Source organism: Acipenser ruthenus, chromosome 20 (genome assembly GCF_902713425.1).
Source record: "Acipenser ruthenus chromosome 20, fAciRut3.2 maternal haplotype, whole genome shotgun sequence".
Taxonomy (NCBI): domain Eukaryota; kingdom Metazoa; phylum Chordata; class Actinopteri; order Acipenseriformes; family Acipenseridae; genus Acipenser; species Acipenser ruthenus.
The window spans coordinates 14,065,081-14,083,380 of NC_081208.1; the positions used below are offsets into that span (position 1 = coordinate 14,065,081).

At 40.7% G+C, this 18,300-nt stretch overlaps 1 protein-coding gene across 2 annotated transcripts in view; it reads right to left on the reverse strand.

Annotated features, from left to right (window-relative positions):
• The window catches only part of LOC117425268 (CD209 antigen-like protein E), a 54,721-nt gene that overhangs the window by 16,133 nt on the left and 20,288 nt on the right, over positions 1 to 18,300 (reverse strand). The window contains exon 8 of one of the 2 annotated variants that reach the window (XM_058993530.1): positions 9,234 to 10,221. The exons of the other annotated variant lie outside the window; for it this stretch is intronic. The gene's annotated coding sequence lies outside the window, so the exon portion shown is untranslated. Of the gene's footprint in view, positions 1 to 9,233; positions 10,222 to 18,300 lie in introns of those variants that run through there. 2 annotated transcript variants of the gene reach the window in all.

Consider the following 18,300-nt stretch of genomic DNA (forward strand, 5'->3'; position numbering starts at 1 on the left):
TATTAAAACTTATTGCATTTTATTGATAAAAACAAAAGCAGCATATAAACAGATAGCTGTACAAGACAACGTGTTTCGACACTCTCGTGTCTTCATCAGGTGGATAGTTTTTGCTATTTAAGAACAACCCCTATTTATATACATCATCTCTCTTAATTAAGTAGTTAAATTAGTAGATTCCATTTCAGCTATTTGTAAGATATTCATAAAGAAAAAAAAAGGATGTGTGTGTGTGTGTATATAGACAACGACACGTTTCGACAGTCTCGTGTACAGCTCCGGATCGTGTTAGTAGTCTAAATAACAAAGAAACAGTTTTTACTAGACAAACAAAACAAACACAACACTCACGTTTCTCGTATCACAGGGTCTCCTTCTAGGTTGTTCTAACCATTTACAAAGGAACAGATCACTTTCACTACAACCCCTATTTATACCCTCCCTCATGACCCCTTGGAGCGCATAGGAGGAGTGGCAAACACTGTTGCAGCAGCAAAGGTCATTCAAAATGATGTAGATAGCATTCAGAACTGGGCAGACACATGCTAAATTACTTTTAATAGAGAAAAGTGTAAGGTACTGCATGCAGGCACTAAAAATGTGCATTATAAATACCTTATGCTATGAAAAATATGTAAAGCTAAGTAGCTTACTAGCTTTCTACGCACGGCATTGATGAATATACTGTAGGAATGAAAACCAGTTAGTGTTTTCTTTTTTACCTGCAAAATTCACCAACATCAGAATCCTAATCATGCACTGAGTTAATACGCATTAACTGAGCGATACACATTGGTGTGTAGAGCCAGTTATTATTGAAGAGTCACTAGTTGTCAGACCAATTAATAAAAGAGCTGTTTTTCACCGTGAACTGTCTTGTGTCTGTTATTCCTGAGCACTGCATCACCTCTACACCTGCGCACTGCAAACCACTTTGCCACATACTCCCATTTCTATCCCTTTTCCCACTACCCCACAGCTCATTATATAGTTGGGTCTTATTACACCGTGTAACAAATTATTATTTTTTTTTGGTTCCTGGGTAGTAAGTGTTATTTCCTAATTTCTTATGCCTCAAAAGTATAGAAAATGGCTATTATTCCCCACAAACTTTGCTTTTGTGACCAGGACAGTGATATTTTGAAATTTACCTATTTCCAATGAGAAAAAGGGCGAATTTGTGTCTTTTCGTTCACATAAAGTCAGAAAAAAACAACATATGAATCCAAACTAACATGTATTTATACTAAAGTAATACAAAAATGACTACAAAAGATTTAGAAGTGAGTAGTTTTTCGAGATTTACGATTATACTGTAAATCACTTTCACGAATCAGCCCCCAAATGTAGTCTCCCATCATTTTCTCGTTATACTGTCCTTGGTAGCGACGTTCAAAGTCCAGTATATCCTGGTGGAAGTGCTTGCCTTGCTCCCATGTTCCCATGTATACTCTTGAGGCATAAGCAATTAGGAAATAACACTTACTACCCAGGAACAAAAATTGTGTTACATAGTGTTATTATTCACGTATGGATTGTATTTCTCATATTATTATTTGATAAATGTGTCTTGTGTGTGTATTGATTTATTTATATAAATATGTGTTTTGTTGTACAGCCCTTTATTATTATTTTTCATCACGAGTGTGGTTTGATGTATTTGCTTCACTGGACACACCCTAAACTACTTTCTCTCTTTCCCCTATGGAACTATACGAGCGATACTACGATTGACTGAAGGACTGTCTGCCCAATGCACACCCCACTGTTGCTTAGCGGCCGCGTCTCCCGTTCCATGGCTCTGCTTGCCAGTAGCTTGCTGCTTGATATCCCCGCCCTTCCAATTATCTACTGCCTTTATAAATGCGGAAGAATATTGTGAGAGAGATCCTGAATTGTAAAGGAGATTCGTTGTTGCAGACTGGAGCTGGAACGTGGAGAGACTTTATAACTTTGTGTAGCACACCAGGAAGGCTGTGTTTGACCGTGAGGGTATCATTTCCAACACGAGGTGTAGCGTGTTGGGGTTCCCCGGTCAGTGAGCCTGTTAGTTTATTGTTAACGTTGTGTGGTTTATTTGATAGTTGTCCCGCTCCTGCAGCAAGGAATCCTCTCTTTTATTGTATTATCCCTATATATATCTACTAGACAATTGTAGACTTTGAACTGAAGGTGGCATTTTCATATGGTTTACATTATTATTAATGTGCTTGAGATTTTTTAAACAATTATTACCAATAAAAATTTGTACAGATTATTTTTGGTGTATCATTGCTTGGTTTCTCCTGGATTAAAGAGTTTGTGTGGGAACCAACCACTCGAGGTCCATGTCCTCAATAAACACAAGGTGGTGTAGTCAAATTAATATAAATTTAGCTATATGTACATGAAGACCTGCTACAGAGCAATTTTTTGTCCTAGAGGAACTATTTGGAGATAGGGGCCCTGTCTCGGTTGTTCGCTCTCTTTGCTTTAGTTGCAGACAAGAAGCCCAAGAAAATGTCTGCGAGTTTGCGCTAAGGTTACAGGAGGCATTCAAGAGGCTACAGAAGAGGGACCCTAGGGGCTTCGGTGAGATTGACCTGGTGATGCGGGATCAGTTTGTGGATGGACTGCGAGACCCTACTCTGTGCCTTGAGTTAAGGACAAAAGTTATTTTACAGGAAGATATTTAATTTCTGGCTATAAAGCGGGAGGCCCTGCTACGAATGGAGGTTCATCAAACTACAGAAACCTTGAGTCTGTGCTACCAGACCCGGCAAGTATGTGACTGTAAATCACCTCCTTACCTCCAAGAGTTAATGAGAGTGTTAAAAGAGGAGTTATTGCAAGAAATGAAAGGTCAAATTACTGCAATGTCTAAAGAACTGATGGGAGAAATTAGAATGCTCCGCAGAGCGAGTCCAGGTCCAACTTCAGCTAATTCTGCCCCTACTGCGAATATTGTTTCTCAGCCAGGTCCTCAACTGCAATATAGGCCATGGGAAGGAGAGGCCTCTGATCAGAGGAACTGGAGATCAGACCAGTATGACCCACTAGGAAGGCCTATATGTAGGCAGTGCCGCCAGGTAGGACATGTACAACGCTACTGCCCTCAGCAGGTGAGAAATGGAAATGTGAATTCCCAGCCTTTAAACTGAAGGGCCCACTGCCTGGGACCAGATGGTGGGGGATATAAATGTTACCAGCGACCATGGCTTATCTAGAGACCTTCTTATTGGAGAAAGCCCGACCACATCTGTGGAACTAGATAATGTAGCTTTCCCCTTCCTTTTAGATACGGGTTCCCAAGTTACGATGCTTCGGGAAAGTGCTTTTAATGAAGGCTTTGGATACCAGGGTGCACGACTACAAGATCCCTCTGCTTGGCTCACTCTTAGGGCTGCTAATGGCTTGTCAATTCCTTACCTGGGGTATGTGGAGATGGATGTCAGACTAGGAGATGTGCACCTTCCTCGATGTGGCATTATTATTGTTAAGGATGACTGCCTCGTTTGCCTGGACTTTTAGGTATGAATGATTTAAAGAACTGTTGACAGGTACGGGGCACTGAAGGAACTCTGTCCCTTGATGTCCCCATTGTTAATCCAGCCGGAAAGAAGATCTGGCACCAGGCAATGAAAATCTGTGCTGAAGAAATTAAATTTCCTGAATCCGATAATTACGTGTGTCCAGTCACAGTTGAAGATCCCACCTGGACGGGAAATGAAACCAGAACCTGCAGGCAGGAAATACACCTGTTTACTAGAATCTCTGTCAGAAAATGCACCACTGGTAGTTGCCCGTTCCGTCGCTATGGCAGAACACGGACGTATACCTGTTAGGATACAGAACCTAGGAACCACCCCAATTTATCTACGACGATACCAGAAGTTGGGGAAGCTTTCCTTGGTGGGTCCGGAAGATGTTACTGCCGAGGACGATGTGAGTATGGCATTAACTGATGTGGGCGTGGTAGAGGTTTGCTTTCAGCAGAGTATTCCAAGCGAAGTTCAATCTCCTATTCCAGTGGACCTGACTGGTGTGGAACTGACTGAAGAGGAAAGAACTCGTCTTATGGAATGCTTACAGAGACACCGAGCAGTGTTCTCCATGCACGATACAGACTATGGCAAAACCAGCACTGTCTGTCACCACATTCCTACCAAAGCAGCCCCCACCCATGAAAGGCATCAACAGATACCCCCCCCCCCCAAGTTGTACCAGGAGGTACGGGTTCTGTTACGGGAAATGCTTGAAGGCGGAGTTATCCAAGAAAGTCAGAGCCCCTGGGCAGCCCCTATTGTCCTTGTGAGGAAGAAAGATGGGACACTACGTGTTTGTGTAGATTATAGGAAACTGAACTCTGTGACACATTGGGATGCCAATCCATTGCCCCGAGTCGAAGAATCCTTGACTATGCTCACTAAGGATTGCTGGTTTTCTACGTTGGATCTTGCTAGTGGCTACTGGCAAGTCCAAATGGACCCAGCCGATCAAGAAAAGACAGCCTTTACCACCCCCATGGGTCTTTTTCTCTGCTCTGCTTGCCAGTGGCTTGCTGCTTGATTTCCCCGCCCTGCCAGTTATCTACTGCCTTTATAAATGCGGAAGAATATTGTGAGAGAGAGACCCTGACTTGTAAAGAAGATTCCTTGCTGCAGGCTGGAGCTGGAACGTGGAGAGACTTTATAACTTTGTGTAGCACACCAAGAAGGCTGTGTTTGGGGTTCCCTGGTCAGTGAGTCTGTTAGTTTATTGTTAACGTTGTGTGGTTTATTTGATTGTTGTCCTGCTCCTGCAGCAAGGAATCCTCTGTTTTATTTGTTATATTTTATTTTATTCTTGCGTGCATGCAGCTGTTTTATATATTCATTTTAAATAGATTGGGAAGAAATTGGTACTGTGTACTTTACAAATGTCAATTGCATTCAATTGCTAATTGCTAACATTGTTGTCTAATTCGTATAATTGTTTTAAAAATCTAAAGCACATTAATAATAATGTAAACCACAGTCTACAATTGTCTAGTAGATTATATATATTGTGAGCGAGCTTGCAACTCACTCAGGTTCGTTGCCCCTTTAAGAACTGCGACCCAGCACACAGAAATGGATTTTCAAAGCGCGGTTACACTATTTTTAATAATACCCTGTGGCAATGCGCCCCGCCCCTGTGTGCATTTGTGTGTTATGTGTTGTATGTTGCGTGCGTGTGTTAATGTCGGTGTATAGTCATTGGTACACGGGGATATAAACGGGTCTGTGTTTCACGTGTATTTAAAAATGTAGATTTATATTTAGGCACGAGGAGGGCACAAATCACTTCACGTGCTGGTTAAATGTAATATGTGAGCACGGGGTTGCACAGAATTAATTCACGTGCTGGGATTCAAGTGAATAATTAATTAGTAATTGAATCCCAGCACAACAGTATATATAGATGCACGTTTCTTTCAGTCGGGGTTGGGTGTTCGGTGAGTGGAGAACGAGTGTGGAGAAGGAGGTAAAAAGAATAATAAGAAGAAGAATAATAATAATAATAAGAAAAGAACTGTCTCACTCACCGTGTTTCGTTTGTCTGTCTGTTTACTGTCTAGTCCGTTTTGTTTATCTGTTTTATTTTTGGCCTAAAGTGCCGTGTCCGGTGTTTTTGTTACAACCGTTTATTTTCTGTTCTGTATTAATTATTAAATACTGAGCGCGATCACGCGCTCAGCCTCACCAAAACTCCAAGTCTCTGTTGTTTATTTCCTGGCTCTGGTCTGACGCCACCCACTCCGGCCGTCTTTGTGACATACCCAAATCAAAACACACAAAACCAAATAAACACCTAGCTCTTATCGAGCACTAACTACACACGCAGGAACCTAACTAACACAGGACGGCTAAGCCGTTTCCCTGCCCCAAAACTTAATTAAACCACACAGGTTTGCACTTTACCTTTTCACCCGACTGCTTGGAAGCAGCGCACCTATCCTGCTTTCTTCTACTCAGCAGCCTTGAGCACACTGGCTTCACTCCTTAAATACCCTGCACCTGGTCCTAATTTAATAACAACCACCAGGTGCAGGGGATAATTAAACAATAAAACAATTGACCAATTTAAATTAAACAATAAACAAATACAATTAATCTAAAACCAGTGTGCATTTTCACATGTTTTCTGTGCAGGGAGGTTTTAACCCCCTCCCTGCTGTCTCACAATATATATATATATATATATATATATATATATATATATATATATATAGGGATAATACAATAAAACAAACTCTAAATCTATCAGTTTCTTTCTAATTAAACAGTTCAGCAAATCTGTTCTTTTTGTGATACATACAAAGTAGACAACAGGGTCCAAAGTATGATGCTGAAGTCGGCTTCTTATTCGCATTCCAGCTTCCTATGCGCATCCTGCAAATGCAACTTAAATTGAATAAGTAACAGGGATATTTCAAGGGTAAAATCGCTTTGGGCCACTGTGACAGGATGGCGTGTGTGGTGACGTCAGACCCGGAAGAACAGACTCCAAAACAAGTAAAGTGACGGTGAATACTGAGGCGCTATGGCTGCGCTCAGTGTTTTATTAAATAATAAAACAAAATAAACAGTTTTTAAGTGACAAAAAAAAACACTTTTACAAACAAAAGGGCTCGTTGGCCAAACAAATAGACACAAAACCACGGATACGAGTACCTTCAGGGTTCACAGTAAGTAGCAATCGTTCCTTCTATTTTTAGTCAGACTTGCGTCTCTCCTCTAACAATCTCCTCATAATGAACCTGGAGAGCGTCTTTTATAGTATGTGGCTGGAACCTTAATTACCTAAGTTGATACATTAATTACCTTAAGGCTCCAGCCACATTCCCACGAGGGTATTTAGGGAAGGGGTTTTAACCCGATCCCCACCGACTACACAATATAAAAGACCAGCTTTTCACCGTCCTAAAACACAATAAATAAACACAAACAAACAAACACAAAATAACACGGGCGGAGGGGGTCCCCGTTCTAAAATAAAACAAAGAAATACTGTACAGGGCTACTCGCCCTGTTACAGCCACTTATTTCAAAGCTGATTCTCACACAGGGGGAACCCCTTTATGCCACCCATATGTATTTATCCCGACTCAAAATGGATTTTAATACAAAAACAGCAAAAATCATACAATAATTGGGTACGTCATCACACGTCATCATAAATACATTGGGTGACGTAGAAGGGTTCCCCCTGTGTGTGAATCAGCTTTGAAATAAGTGGCTGTGACAGAGAGCGAATGAATCCTAGTCAACAATCTCCCTCCTGACCTGTGAGGTCACGGTATAACAGGAACAGTGTGCTCCGGACTGGATGATTTGACTGTTCATTCCAGGGTCAGTCGGAGAAAGGGTGCGGAGTCACAATAACAGAAGTCATTGCCTTAAAGCGGTAGGCGATTGTGTCAGTCATGGATTGGATGATACGTGATTGCACTCGCTACTGAAGGGGGCGTGACTGAGGGTATATCAGGGGAATGTGGCGAAGCAATCTGTTCCTTTGTTATGGTTATGGAAAGACCTGTAAAGGACGTACGAGTGAAAAAGTACTGTGAGTGTTTAGTGTTTTCTTGTCTGTCTGTTTAACTGTTGTTATTCTAGATGGCTAAATATCCGGGAGCTGTCACACTAGGCCAGCATCAAACCCAGACTACACTGCACTACTGTCACCGATTCTTGTATTAAATCACCACTTGCACTAGCAGCACTCACTATTGGACTTGTGATCATGTGTGTATAAAGTGTGTGTCATTATTAGTATTATTATTTCGGGACTGAACCCCGTGGTTTAACTGTGTGTGGCAAAGTGGTTTGCCGTGCGCATGTGTAGAGGTGATGCAGTGCTCAAGACAATGACAAACAACATAGTACTGGTGAAAAAGTCTGATGACAACAATAAAGAAATGGAGGGCTGGCAGGGGAGTCTCAAAATAATAGACACAGTTAAATACACACACAAAACACAGACACAGTCACAAGATCTCAATCCTGGTCCTGGGACCCCCTGAGTTTGCTGTTACTTTTTTCCCAACTCAATTTCTTTATTGAACACTCAATTAAACTAACAATTGGCCTAATCAAAGCTGTTGAATGATTTGAAAGAGATGGAGATTTCAAGTTCTGTATGAAATTGAATAGAACTTGAAATCTCCAACTTCTTATAAGCTGAAGAATAGTTAAAAAAATGTGATTCACCAAATTGTTAGTTCAATTGAATGTTCATTTAAGTAACTGAGAGCTCAGTTGGAAGAAAACCCAGCAGACACAAGGGGTCCCCATGAGCAGGGCTGTGAACCGCTTTAGAAGTTAAGAAAGATCACTGCTGTTTGACTAAAATCATTGACAAAAGATAATCAGAACAATTCGAATATAAACACGTGAAGGGACACAATGTATTTCTTCTGTGCTTTTCTTTTTCAAGCATACAAACATTAACCTTTGTTTTAAACCCTTTGAGCTATTATTTATTTTGTTGACAAAAGCCATACTTGTGTTTAATATGCTGGAAAATAAACGTGATGCATGTGTGGCATAGTAATGAGATCATTGAAAGCATGTTACATAGTGTCAGTCATGGGGTTTGTTTTGTTGATTTTTAACTGAAGAGATTCATGTTTACAGTAGTTTTTTTTTTGTTGGTTTAGCAGAAATGGATACGCCTTGAACATGTATGTAGGTTGCCACAGAATGGTCATCTCTATATTGGAAGTCACACATAGTTGTGTAATGGTGCTCATAATGAACAGTACACAATTTCACTGGAATAATTACAAAAATGAAGAGATTAAACACATATCACAGTCAACAGTCATTACTACAGTTGTTTCAATCACTCATCAAAACTTCTAAAGGATATCTACTGAATTGGGCTGTTTCAGAGAACTTTTGAATCCTCAGCACCCCACTGACCTGCCCAGTGGTGGGGACTACCTATGCTGTCTGAAGTGAACCTACCTCCTGTACCAGTTAAGCAGTGTGTGCTGGAAAGCCTTGTCAGAACATGGGTAAAGTAAGAGCGTGGTGGCGGTCTTACCTGACAATTTCCCGTGTTTTTCAACTTTGTCAGTGTCACAAGTGACAAATTTTAATGAGTTCCTGTGTGTTTATATTGTTGTGACAAGATGACAGAGGTTGAGACTCAGAGACAGTTTTAAAGTTCAAAATAAAGCTTTTTAATAAACAAAAAATACAAAATAAACAGGCGCTAGGGCCAAACAAAAAGGTTTTAAACAGAAACAATCAACACAAAACAAAACTTAAAAATACAGTTTCCAGGCTGGGCGTTGCCTTCACTGGTTTCAAACACAAACCAACAGAAAAACAGCACACACAAAAACACTCTTCTCCTTCTAGAACTCTCCTCCTAAATGAGAGGCTGAGGCCTCCTTTTATGCCAGGTGGCTGGGTCCTTAATTGGATGATTAATTAACTGATTGCTCCCACCTGACACAATCAATCTGGGCAGGGAGGAGAATTTAACTCCTTCCCTGCCAGTATTTCTAAGGGCAGAGCCCTGCTCTGCCACAATTGTATATTTTAAATTGTGTGGAATCTGCTCCTCTTTTTGCTGTGCTGATTCATGGACAGGGTGCAGTTCTGCCTAGTAACAGGAAGCCCCGTCTGGTTAGTGCCACAGCCAATGGCGCTCCAGGTGGGACTATATAAGGCAGAGAGTTGAGACAGGAAGGAAGAGACATGGAGACATGAAACAGAAGACTGGACAGGGCAACAAGAGTGCGTGCAGGCAGAAGCGCGTAGCCTTGGAGGAATCATCTTGGGAAGTCGACTGTTTGCTGGATTATTTTTCTTCTGGCTGGAACGCTGCTGAGGGAACTGGCCAGAGTTTTAATCATTGGATCCAACGGGTTTGGAAAAACTTTTTTTTTCATTCTTATCTTTTTGTGCGGGTCAGTATAGGACGGAAGGCTGTATTTTGTGGCTGTTACTATATGTGATAACCAACATAGCTCTTATCTAAACAAAACATAACCAAAGGGATTTACATTTGTGTTTTTTTTTTTGTTACTTTTATTGTTGATTTAATTTGGACACTTTAATTTTTTCTGTTTTCTTTTGTTCACTAGCTGCTGTTATTGCACTGTTTCTGGAACAAGATACAGGTTAGGTTGGTGTCCCAGCTCTTGCACTCCTGGGCTTTTCTCCCCACGGATCTGGGAGAGAGGTTATATTCTGAATTCTACCCGCGCTGAAAGAAATAAGAAGAAAGGATTACTTGTGTTATTGTTTACACAGATGGACAAATTCCTAGTTTTATTTTTTATTGCAAAAAAAAGGAAACTTCTTACCTACGCTGGTTGGCCCCGTACCACCCTTCTGGGTGTATTCGAGGCCTACGGTGTGTTCTGTTTTTTGTAGTCCTTTTTATGATTTTAGTCTAGTGATCTCTTTTTATACCATATTTTTAGTACCCTGTCGAACAATAAAATTTGTTTTACCCGATTACAGTTTCATTGTGTGTGTGGGAACCTGGGGATCAAAGAACCTGAATGGGAGAGTATAATTATCATTCGGTAACTAAGGTCCTTGCCTTAATAAAAACAAGGTGGCGTAGTTGTCGGCTACATAGGTATTATCGTCCTGTTATCTCGGGTCACCCCACCTGTGACATCAGCTCTTAATGTCACTTAAAACGTAGTTTTTAATTTCCCTTGTTATTTTCCTGGAATGCTGAGTTAAAATATCTGTATACATATGCAATGGAAAGTACATAATTTTTTTTCCTTTGTCGGTTTCTCTGTGTAAGTTTTAGGTTTGCAAACCATCTTAGTATTTGCAACATGCTTTATTATTAAAGTTACAGAAAAAAATCCTTAATGTTTTAATTGTTCGTTTAAAAAATGCTATATTAGTAGTTATCATAGATATAGAACCTTTTTATAGCTATGGTAGTTATACTTCATTACAAATTATTATTGATATTCATGCCTGCAAAAAAAGCGTTGAGATAATCGGGTGTATTTATGTATGTATGTGACGTAGGTATTTATTTATTTTATTTATTAATATGACAAAATCAAAAAGCCTGCAGGGAAAGAAAGTCAGTCTCCTAAGCTGTTCATTAGCTGTGTGACCTTCTCTATCGTAATATATAAAGAAGAAAGTTTGTCTGTCTGTCTGTTCCTTTCTGCATCCGGACCCTGCAGGAGCCAGTGAAACCAGACTTTGCATGGCCTCCTCTTTCATCCAGGGGAAGGTCCAGGGCTATGTTTGGATCCAAAATGTTGACTTTATTTAGTAACCCCATTGCTGGATCACTACAGTAGCCATGTACATTGGTAACTTATAGGAAACCATAAGGCTACCGTTCCCCCATTTGTCATGCATGAAATATTGAAATATTGAATTTCCCCGGGCAGCATCGGGTACTTCAGTTAGTATATACAGCGCCTTGCAAAAGTATTCAGACCCCTGACCAATTCTCTCATATTACTGAATTACAAATTGTACATTGAAATTTCGTCCTGTTTGATATTTTATTTTAAAACACTGAAACTCAAAATCAATTATTGTAAGGTGACATTGGTTTTATGTTGGGAAATATTTTTAAGAAAAATAAAAAAACTGAAGTATCTTGCTTGCATAAGTATTCAACCCCCACACATTACAGTTTTTCCCAATTGTTTACACACTAAAATTGGAACTTGAAACGCAATCACCGAAACCTGAAACTCATGTACCAAATCCCTAAACCAAGTCTGCAAAATTGCAAGCACAATTCCTGCTTTACACTCAGTTTCCAATTCTATATCACACTTTTTGCAAAACACTACACACAGTTCTCTACATTAGGCACAACATTCAAAATTAAAATATCTGTAGTCCCTTTAGAAAGCAACGCCAATCACAATGCCAAGCTCTATACACCAATTGGCAACACCCACTCCTCACAGGTGTAAACACTAGTTGCTTAATTGTTCACTTAGAAATCAGAGCTTTAGCACTAGAAAAGGCCACAGATGAGCTCTCCTGTTTTGGAGGAAAATGGAAGTCAATGGTGAAGCAAGAGCTAGAGGTCAAGGAGTGAGAGTAAGAGGAGGAAGAGGAGGACGAGGACGAGGAAGGACAATTGTCTCAGATGAGATCAGGGCCACATTGGTTGACCATGTGCTCAACCATGGATTGAGTATGAGGGAGGCTGGGCAGAGAGTTCAGCCCAACCTGAGCCGCTACACGGTTGCATCTATCATCTGTACATTCAGAAATGAGAACCGGTAAGTTACCTACCATCTACACTATGCTCTTTATGTATGTATACTGTAGTATACTGCAGTCCGACATATCAGTAGGCCTATGTTACTCAGTGACTGTTGGCCAATGTTACAGTAATGTCATTTCATATTGAAAGAAAATAGATTATTTTAGCTTACTGTAACCAATCATATCATATTTGTGGATCTTCTGCAGAACTGAGAGACGGCCAGGCCATGGTGGAAGACACCGGCTGTTCACACCAGAACAGGAGACCGCTATTGTGAACATGGTGGTGGCAAACAATACCATTAGACTACGAGAAATCCAGAACCACATAACTGCAGACAATACAATATTCAATAACATTCACCAGGTGGGCTTGTCTACATTGGACCGTGTATTACAGCGCAACCGAATCTGGATGAAACAGGTCTACAGGGTGCCATTTGAGCGAAACTCAGAGAGGGTTAAAGAACAGCGCTATGAATATGTGCAAGTAAGTACTATACTGTGAATTTACTATCATATCAGCACTGTATAGACACATTACAGTACTGTAATCCAGTGTATTGTGCCTCACCATATTGATTGCTCTAGGTCTATTTCACATATTGTCTTGTTGTCTGTTTCAGAGAGTCTTGGAGCTGGATGCCGCTGCCATTCAGCACGTTTATATTTACATTGATGAGGCTGGCTTCAACCTAGCCAAAAGAAGGGGACGGGGACGGAACATTATTGGCCACCGTGCCATTGTGAATGTCCCTGGACAGCTTGGAGGGAATAAAACAGTTTTGAATGCAGTGTTTTTGCTTTTGCTAGAGATTTGTAGAGTTTTGCATTTTGTGTTTGTGGTTTTGTGTTTAGAGTTTTGGGAAAATGAGCCAAAGATTCAGCAAACGTGTGTAAACAATTGGGAAAAACTGTAATATTTGGTAGAACCACCTTTCGCTGCAATAACAGCTTTAAGTCTTTTGGAGTAAGTATGTACCAGCTTTGCACACAGTGTCAAAGTGATTTTGGCCCATTCTTCTTGGCAGATTTGCTCCAGGTTGTTCAGGTTGGTTGTACGACGCTTGTGGACCGCAATTTTCAAATAGTGACACAGATTCTCACTGGGATTGAGATCAGGACTTTGACTGGGCCACTGTAGGACATTCACCTTTTTGTTCTTGAGCCACTCCAATGTTGCTTTGGCCTTGTGCTTGGGATCATTGTCCTGCTGAAAGGTGAATTTCCTCCCAAGCTTCATTTTTTTAACGGACTGAAGCAGGTTCTCTTGCAGTATTTCCCTGTATTTTGCTCCATCCATTCTTCCTTCAATTTTAACAAGATGCCCAGTCCCTGCTGATGAGAAGCATCCCCACAGCATAATGCTGCCACCACCATACTTCACTGTAGGGATGGTGTGTCTTGAGGCATGGGCAGTGTTAGGTTTGAGCCACACATAGCGCTTTGAGTTTTGGCCAAAAAGCTCTATCTTGGTCTCATCTGACCACAAAACCTTTTCCCACATCGCAGCTGGGTCACTCTCATGCTTTCTGGCAAACTCCAGACGTGCTTTCATATGGTACTTTTTGAGTAACGGCTTCTTTCTTGCCACCCTTCCATACAGGCCAGTGTTATGCAGAGCTCTTGATATGGTTGACTGGTACACCATTACTCCACTCCCAGCCACTGAACTCTGTAGCTCCTTCAAAGTGACTGTTGGCCTCTCTGTGGCTTCTCTCACAAGTCTCTTCCTTGTTTGAGCGCTGAGTTTTGAGGGACGGCCTTTTCTTGGCAGTGCCTGGGTGGTGTGATGCAGCTTCCACTTCCTGATTATTGATCCACTGTGCTCACTGGGATATCCAAACACTTGGATATTATTTTGTACCCTTTCCCTAATCTATGCATTTGTATTACTTTATCTCTAACTTCTGTAGAATGCTCTTTGGTCTTCATTTTCCTTCAGATTCACAGCCTGACCAATGACCCTTCAACACTGGAGTTTTTATCCAGAAAATGTGACAGCAACTTTAATGGTTCACATGTGGAGGCCAATGATGAGGTAATTGTGTCCTCGTTAGGGCAATTTCTTTCATTGGTGTAAACTGGGAGCTTCCACAGCACAGGGGTTGAATACTTATGCAAGCAAGATATTTCAGTTTTTTATTTTTCTTAAAAATATTTCCCAACATAAAACCAATGTCACCTTACAATAATTCATTTTGAGTTTCAGTGTTTTAAAATAAAATATCAAACAGAACGAAATTTCAATGTACTATTTGTAATTCAGTAATATGAGAGAATTGGTCAGGGGTCTGAATACTTTTGCAAGGCACTGTATATACACACCACCCTTCATTCTGTCTCCTAGCTGTTCATTAGCTGTCTGACCTTCTCTATTACCACCCTTCATTCTGTCTCTCCATTTTTCATTTGACCTTCATTTTTTTTTGTATCAGGGGTGTTTTATTGGGTTTTATCGGTTAAAACCGATAATCAGAAGCCCTATTTATAATGCACATTTTGAATGACCTTTGCTGCTGCAACAGTGTTTGCCACTCCTCCTATTTTTGTGTCATCTGCAAATTTAACAAGTTTGCTTAATATACCAGAATCTAAATCATTAATGTAGATTAGGAATAACAGAGGACCTAATACTGATCTCTGTGGTACACCACTGGTTACCTCACTCCATTTTAAGGTTTTTCCTCTAATCAGTACTTTGTTAACCACTCCCTAATCCATGTGCATGCATTTCCTTGAATCCCTACTGCATGCAGTTTGAGGATTCATCTTTTATGCTGGACTTTGTCAAAAGCTTTCTGGAAATCTAAATAAACCATGTTGTATGCTTTGCAGTTATCCATTGTTGATGTTGCAATCAAGCAGGTTAGTTAGACACGATCTCCCTTTCCTAAAACCATGCTGACTGTCTCCCAGGATATTGTTACCATATAGGTAATTTTCCATTTTGGATCTTATTATAGTTTCCATAAGTTTACATATAATAGAAGTCAGGCTTATTGGTCTGTAGTTACCTGGTGCGATTTTATCTCCCTTTTTGTGGATCGGTATTACGTTTGCAATTCTCCAGTCTGTTGGTACAACCCCTGTGTCAAGAGATTGTTGCATGATCTTGGTTAACGGTTTATAAATATCTTCTTTCATTTCTTTGAGTACTATTGGGAGGATCTCATCCGGCCCAGGGGATTTGTTTATTTTAAGAGCTCCTAGTCCCGTTAACACTTCTACCTCTGTTATGCTAAAGTTATTTAAATTTGGATAGGAACAGTTCGACATGTGAGGCATGTTGTCCGTGTGAGTCGACCACAAAGGCAAAACACCGTCCGCAGACCACAGTGCTATCGTAAGGAGTGGGAGATGCATCCTTTGCATTACAGTGTTTCAATTGATTTAGGCAATAGTAATATTATTATGTAGACACCCAGACTGACTGGTGAATGCAACAGAAATAAAGAGTTTACAGAGAGATACTCTGCCTGGGAGCATGAAAGTGGCTCAAATCTTTCTTGTATGGTTTCCTAATTGTATACTATTGCTGCAAACATGTTGAAGCCCATTTAGTATAATTTTCTTTCCTATTATGTATAGCCTTGTGGGAGGGTGGTGGGCAACTCACTGACACCAGGAGACAGTATTTTATTAGAAACGCCGCTCAGGCGCACTGATTTATTGCGTCCAGGAGATGGCGTTGTTGTCCGTGGACTGGATACTGGCGACAGTAACCAGCACCACGGCTTGTACCACAACAGGTGCTCGTAAATAATAATGAAAACCAAAGGCGAAAGAAAAAGGGAAAATAAATCACAGTAATAAACCTACAAACAAAAGTTCCGCTTACGCAGTGCCCTCACTGCCGCTAAGCCGGTCAGCACGAGCCTCCGTCCTACGCTCGCTTGCTTTACACTGGGATGGCCGGAGTTCCCCCATATAACTAAACCCGTCCCCTTGGGTGTGTAGCTATGTATTTTGATTTCTCGTTTAATTATTTTCAGGCCGGCTGTTATCCTCAGCCAGACTTGCCTCGTTTTCCTCCTTTTTAACACCTGACGTCTGCGGTCAGGTCACGGTGTGTTCCCCAATCCGGCCACCCGAGTGCACCTAAAGCACCGTTCTTAAGGGCCGAGCAATCTCCCAAGGCCCCCCTCTCAGCCACTCAGAGAGAGGGAAAGCACACACACACCCTCTTCCCCACCTCTCCGTGTCATCGCCATGACTGACAGGCGGATCATAGGAGACTGCTGCCCTCTACCTGCAGCAATACGCATGTGCCAGATAGTCAGTCCAGGTCTCCCCTGCTACAAGCCTATATTTATATCATATAGATCTTAAAATACTTAATATACGTAATATAATACATAATATAATTTTGAGGCTCCAATATGATATTTTCATTTTTCAGATCTGGCAACACTGACCCTAACTCTGCATTCCCATCCCATCCCCTCCATGCAAAGTGCTCCCTAACAGTGTTGCCAGACCTAAAAAATGAAAATATCATATTGGAGCCTCACAATTATTGTATGTCATTAAAAATGATCATGCATCCCCAAATTTTGTTCTCTATATCTGTTTTTATAAATGATTGCAAACGTCAGGGGAAATTTTAGATATATACAGCTCTGGAAAAAATTAAGAGACCACTGCAAAATTATCAGTTTCTCTGGTTTTACTATTTATTTGTATGTGTTTGGGTAAAATGAACATTTCTGTTTTATTCTATAAACTACTGACAAAATTTCTCCCAAATTCCAAATAAAAATATTGTCATTTAGAGCATTTATTTGAGGAAATGACAACTGGTCAAAATAACAAAAAAGATGCAGTGTTGTGAGACCTCGAATAATGCAAAGAAAATAAGTTCATATTCATTTTGAAACAACACAATACTAATGTTTTAACTTAGGAAGAGTTCAGAAATCAATATTTGGTGGAATAACCCTGATTTTCAATCACAGCTTTCATGCGTCTTGGCATGCTCTCCACCAGTCTTTCACATTGATGTTGGGTGACTTTATGCCACTCCTCGCGCAAAAATTCAAGCAGCTCGGCTTTGTTTGATGGCTTGTGACCATCCATCTTCTTCTTGATCACATTCCAGAGGTTTTCAATGGGGTTCAGGTCTGGAGATTGGGCTGGCCATGACAGGGTCTTGATCTGGTGGTCCTCCATCCACACCTTGATTGACCTGGCTGTGTGGCATGGAGCATTGAACCGTCCTCGCCGTGCACTTCACCCCAGCTGCCGTTTGCCTTTCTTTTTGTAGGTCACTTGATGTCATCCTACGGTTGCTGAGTGACATTCGAATGAGTTGGCGGTCATCCCGGTCAGTGGAGAGTCGTTTTCGCCCTCTGCCGGTCTGTAGCTTTGTTGTCCCCAATGTGTGCTGCTTGACCTTGTTCTTATGAACCGCCGTCTTTGAAATTTTAAGGATGGAAGCAACCCGACGCTCACTGTATTCCTCTGCCAGTAAAGCCAGAACTGAACCCTTCTTTTCCTCACTCAAAACTTTCCTTTTCAACTCTTTGGGCATGGTCAATAGTTATTTTTTGATTCCAATTACTTTTGAGGTACTACTAGCACTGTTTTGCCATCCAGCTGGTCCTATTGCAAGAGGATAGTGATGACCACAGGAGTGGTTTTTATACTTTTCCTCGTTAAATAAGATTTGGTTCAGGTGATCCACTAATCAGTAGCTCATTCAATAGAATGAAGTGTGCCTGTGTTGGAATTCAACAGAAACTGGAATGGAATGGCTGCCATACATGAAGAGATGCTGATTTAAGAAAAATTTGCAGTAGGCTCTTAATTTTTTCCAGAGCTGTAATATATATATATATATATATATATATATACAGACGTGCTCAAATTTGTTGGTACCCCTCCACAAAAAACGAAGAATGCACAATTTCCTCTGAAATAACTTGAAACTGACAAAAGTAATTGGCATCCACCATTGTTTATTCCAATAGAAATCAGACTTTGCTTTTGATTTTTTATTCAACATAATATTGTAAATAAGAAAACAAATGAAAATGGCATGGACAAAAATGATGGGACCGCTAAC